Genomic DNA, 6,007 nt, shown 5'->3' with positions numbered 1-6,007 from the left:
ATATCGCCGAGATATAAAATGTACACGATGAATCTCTAGTATTTAAAAATGATAAGAAATAAAAACGTAAAATGTCTGGATACTTTTATTATAATAAACAATTAAAAGAGCTTTTTACAAAAAAATTATCAAACTTCCACATGAGCACCTTTAATAGCTTCAGTAACGAAGAATATCGAGCAGATATTCCATTATATCCCAAGTTCGCTGAAGAATGTCATTAGTTATGGTGCCAATAGCGACTATATCTCGGCAAAAAACATTCACGTTTTATATCTTGATAGATTAATTATGTTTTGTATGTTTTTGATACCCTCAAAAAAAGAAATCCAAGAGAATGATTGAGAAACGAGGTGGCCAAGGGATGGGACTCCCTCACTCAATTCAATGATTTGGAACAAACTGTTGTAATGGTTATTCGTGTGGAAGTTTGGCAATTTTTTATAAAGTACTTTTTTAGTTATTCTTTACAATAAAAACATTCAGAAATATGTTGAGGTGTTTGCTTTTATTTCTCAACATACTTTATATAACAACGGTGCAGTTCATAATTAAAGGACGAATTAATTCTCAGTGAATTACATTTCTTCTCATCGGAAACGCAGCAGTATTTTATTCGAAAGTTCATCCAGTGAGTTTCTGTAACTAAAGATAATTACACTTTATCTCGTATCATTGGCAACGAAGCCAATGAAATCTCTTCGTGCCACTCGGATTCCGCGTGCTGGTCTCTCTATCTTCGCCAGATTAGATGTCACCGACCGTATCTCTCCTCCCTTCACGTGTTACGCAATCCCGAAGGTCTATTTTTTCCTTTTTTTCTTTTTTTCTTGACTGCCTTTCCACCTACAACTCTCGAAACTTACAACGTTACTCTCTATCAAAGGAAATTTCTGCAAACGCGTAATGACCGAATATAATTAATTTTAGTTCGATTAAACTGAAATTATATGTCATGCTGCACAAAATATCTGAAAGCTCTTGTATTCCAAATGGCAGCTTTGAATAATTTCTAAATTGAATAAACATGAACTCTTTATATTTTTTACAGAGTTAAAATTACGTTTTGGAGATTGAAAATGGAAAATATCAAAGTTTATAAAAATAATAATAATACGAAAAACTTGTCGGTTGAATTGCAAAATTGCATATTTCAATAATTTTATTATTATTTTTCTTTTTGAAGTAAATATCGAATTCTGTATCCCATGATGCATTTTGTAATCAAATAGTGTTCTATAGAATATAGCTATCAGGCTTTATCGCTAAGATTATGACCGCGACTAACGCATTAATTCGATCTCACGGCGCATTAGTAACATGAGCGATCGAATGTTTAAATGCCATTAAAAGCTATACGTGGGAACATATCAGTTCGCAATCAACACGATGCAACGCGTCGAGCGGCGAAATTCACGCTAAAAACAAGTTATTGCAAAACGAGTAAGTAAATATATAGGATTATTATTATTAAATGAGAATGGAAACGTTGGAATATTTAATCCATTTAAATTAATTAAGCACTCTGTCGCGTGTATTTTAAACTATGACATTTAACAACAATATGTAAAATTAAGGAGTTAGTAAAATTAAGTTATGTTGTTTTATCGTACATAGCATATACATAAGAAATTTATACATTTATTGACTAATTATTTCTGACATAAATTGATTTTTGTCCGAAATAAGATTATTTTCAACGTCACAGCTGAAACAGAGATCTTTTACGTAAGTCTCAGATAAACTTTAAAGTTCGACTTCTACGAAATCGTCATTTTCTCGCTAATTATTCAGGTCGCTGGCCAGCCAGAAGGGATTTGATTCGTTTTAAAGCTTTTATTAATCATTTCCTCAATTTCTCTTTTTCTTGATGAAGGATTTTTACTCCAAGTAAATAATCGAAACAGTTTACGACTGACATGAAGAATGTTTTCTACCACAACTGAACCTTGTACAGTCTATTAGTTGTGCTAAACACAGGAGTTGTCTTTTAAAATATTTTTCGGCATAATGCATATCATATTCATCAGTAAAAAAGAAAAGCGATCAATATATAACGTCCTGCACCTTTTCCTAGATAAAAACCGCGCGACTATAATTCCGAGGGACGTACTGCGATACGTGTGTGTGTGTATTATAGAGCTGTATTTCATAAACTTCTATAAACTTTTAACAAGATATAAAGGGCGCCAACAAGCCTTGGAAGATGGATTTCGTCTTCGCGCGACTCAGGAATTGTGGCATAATTCCGTTCATCACGATTGTTCTTTTTCTCTCTGTTTTACGATGAAGAAGTATTGTCATCCGGCGAATGCGATTTACGACTTAAAACTTGACAGGTCGTATAACTTCTAACGCGTCGGAACCGGAGCAATGTTTTACTCTGCTGCTTTAAAAGAATTCTTATACTTTTTTCGATAAATGTATTAGAACAGTGATTGATGAATTATAAATGATATTTAAAAAATCATATTATACATATAATCATAAATAAAATACTACAAATATCTTTAGTCGTTCTTATAGAACGATGGAATAAAAATGAAATAAGATGTTTATTCTAGTAAATATAGCGAAAAAATCATAAATTTGCTCTAATTTTCTTATCTTCGCAAGAACGGTAGCCAAAGCTAATCTAGCTGTTCTAAAGACATACGTAACTTAATTAAGGAGTCTGTTGGAAGCCAGTAGGAGTGTCTGGCGAAATCTGGAGACTAACGAGCCAACGTAATGTCGTAACGATTAACTGGGATAGTTTCCGCATAGCGAAGCATAAATAGACATATATGCAATTTTGAATTTCTCAGTCTTTTATTTACAAGATTCTTTAGAATTATTTAGAATTACATAGAAATATAGAATTATATAGAATTATTTATAAATATGCAAAGTGCACAGATTCCTTAATATCTTTTAATTTTTTTTGTTTTAATAAAAGAGTATAGAAAAGCTTATTCTTGAGCAAACCTTTATACATGTCACGCATCCAATTAATCTTTTTAATTCAATTTCATTTTAACATCATTTTCTTTAAATAATTGACTTCTTTATTTAAACTCTAGAGTAGAAAACAATTATCGAATGACGTCAAAAGTACTTACATACGTAGCAGTGGTATGAGAAATTTTACCACAAATTTACGGTTCGTAGTTTAAACGCTTGACTTAAAAAAGAGTTCGTAAATGGCACGTTTCCGGAAAGTAATTTTCTGAAAACGTTGAATGAGACTGCGTACTGAGAACAAATGCTATGAAAGACCGTAGCATCATTTGTAGAGTTGTCGACTTGGATAATGGACTTTGATATTTACTGTTGAAAGCAAGTATGCTGGAACAGTTTTCCTTTTTCAATTTGTCTTTAATGTCACTCAGATTTAACCTAGGACCTTTATGTTTTGCATACGACTTCCCAGTAACAAGGATTAAGTATTTCGTACATCATATATCTAGAAAATTTGTCTTTGGTGCACAAAATCACCATCATATATCATCTGATATCCTGTCGGCTTTTTACAGACCGTCGATCGTAAGAAAGAGCGAACCAGATCTCCGAAGACGTTATTGAGACCGCCTTGGATTGGGTGTTTCTTCGTTTTTTCTCTTACTTAGAAATCCTTTCGTCAGCATCACCTACATCATATATCGTTCAGTTTCTTCGAAGGCAGACATCCTCCTGTTTTTCAGCTGAACATGTCCAGCGTCTCGCGACTGTGACACAAATTGTGAGAATTCACTGGAAGACGCAGAAAATGGAAGAATATAATAGTCTGAGTTGCGAACAATACTTGGCCGGAAATTCAGCGAAAGTACGAAAGATGCATTTGAAATATTAAAGAATATAAGGGAAATAAAAGATAAAAATTGAATATATAGCAAATAGTTTTGTCTGTTATAAGATATCTCATGATATTATACATAATATCGGAAGCAATATATTTAATTCTCGCACTATCGGATGTAAAATAATGTCATGGTAAAACGTCGTGTCCTTGGATCGAATCATCCTCAATAATCTTTAAAAGGAGGGCACTTCACCGTCACTGTCACCACTCACCGTCGTAATACTCGGCCTTCATAAATCATATCTATTTCATTGTCAAAAACAAAGCCTTAGATTATATCCTCTGTCATATCTGCTAATTCACCTAATTGCGTAATACAACGCGGAGGACTTGGATTAAATGGAGTCTATTTTATGATGTAACATTTATTTACGGCAACACAAATTTTATGAGCTCTACTCTTTAGTTTCATTGCTTTAGTTTACAGCATTCAGTGATTCGAATTACAATGCAGAAATTAATACATGAATAAAATTTGCTTCATATACAAATCTCAAATAGCTGTTGCACGAAGTAACTGTATAATATAGTGCAGCAGCAATAATTATATCTGTACGTATCATGAAGGTAGTTTTCATTAGAAATAAAAAAATCTTTGAAAATAAAAAAATTATAATTCCGAGAAGAATAAAATAATTTTCGAAATATTTATAGTTACGACACATCTATCACTATAAAAAATGCAGCTGCGAGAAATAATACTAAAAATAAATATTTATTTTACGTGTTAATAATTAATCACATAACATTACAACAAAAACAAAGTTCAAGTTATTTCCTATTCTTTCTGCTAGTTTTGTCGAAAGTTATGTTAAGTTAAATAAAAAATATCGCAAAAATGACTTACCTTTCAGAAAGTGGAATCTTCTGGGACATCTTCTCTACACTTTGCTGTTTTGTGTCTTGTCGCAAATGTCTCTATGAAACTTTTGATAGCTGACAACGGGCTGTTACTACATTTCTCCATGAGCCCCTCATCTCAGAATCTTCCGAGTTCACCTGCTTTCGCCTGGATACTTCGTTTTATTTTCTCCCTCCCTCTAACTAGAGAGACAAACCACGACTGCGAAATAGTTGCCCTAGTTTCTGGTTCGTTCAAATATGGTGAGAAAAATCAACAGTCTTAGATAGAACGTGCCAATGGGCTCAGGATATTAAGTCCATGCGATCTTGCAATCTTTCGATGCAATTCCTTAAATCACGTGCGATACGAAGCACGTAAAAGTTTCACGGTTGAGACCCATCTGCTAAAAATCTAAAATAGCTCCACAGTGTCAAAAACTTAATAATGCACGAAACATTATTTTTCTGTAAAGTGATTCTGCAAAGTAATGAGATAAAATGTTGCCTTTTTTACATTTTTTATTAATGATGTTTCTGAGAAAAATAAAAGTAATTTGCATAAAAATTTAATTAATTTTAGAATATAAAACAGGATAAAGAATATAAGCTACTGCGCTTTCTATGTAAAGATTTTCATCAGGTATTTCGTAAGAGTTAGATTACGAATTCTTAAGCGCTCGCTCAATAAGGAGAGGAATTTCTACGAAAATGTTAGCTAGTAGTAACAATGTAGAATTATTATTACATCCTGTGTCATCTTGTCAAATGTGAAATGTAAAATATTTATAAAATTTATTAACAATAAAATAAATAAATAAAATCTTCAGAAATTCTGGTTCTAGATACGTAGTAATCAAGCTGTATGCTTATCATTTTAATGAGAAAACTTTAGATGAAATTTCATAGTATTAGGTGTTGGAATTAATTCGTAACGTTTTTTAATGAAAGAATGTTATTTATTTCACATGAGCATTAAAAAATACATTAACGAAGTACTTCCCATCACTTGTAAAACGCTACGAATTAATTCCAACGCCTAATAATAAAAACAGAAAAAAATATTAACTTCATGATGAAATGTAATTATGACGACAAAAAATAAACAGAACAAGAATTACCAAAATATAATTAAATGTTGCATAAACGAATATTCGGTGTAATTCATAATTTTATAACAATATTTGCGAAGAATCATATTTTTTCTTATATATGTTGATATATAAAAAACATAATCACTGAATCGCATGAAAGTAACAAAGGTTTCGCAGGTAGAAAAAAATGCGCTGAATCTTTAGTCACGCACAAGATATATAATGACGAAAG

The sequence above is a fragment of the Acromyrmex echinatior genome, chromosome 15, assembly GCF_024713525.1.
Source record: "Acromyrmex echinatior isolate Ae372 chromosome 15, ASM2471352v2, whole genome shotgun sequence".
Lineage (NCBI taxonomy): Eukaryota > Metazoa > Arthropoda > Insecta > Hymenoptera > Formicidae > Acromyrmex > Acromyrmex echinatior.
This window is presented reverse-complemented; position numbering follows the sequence as displayed.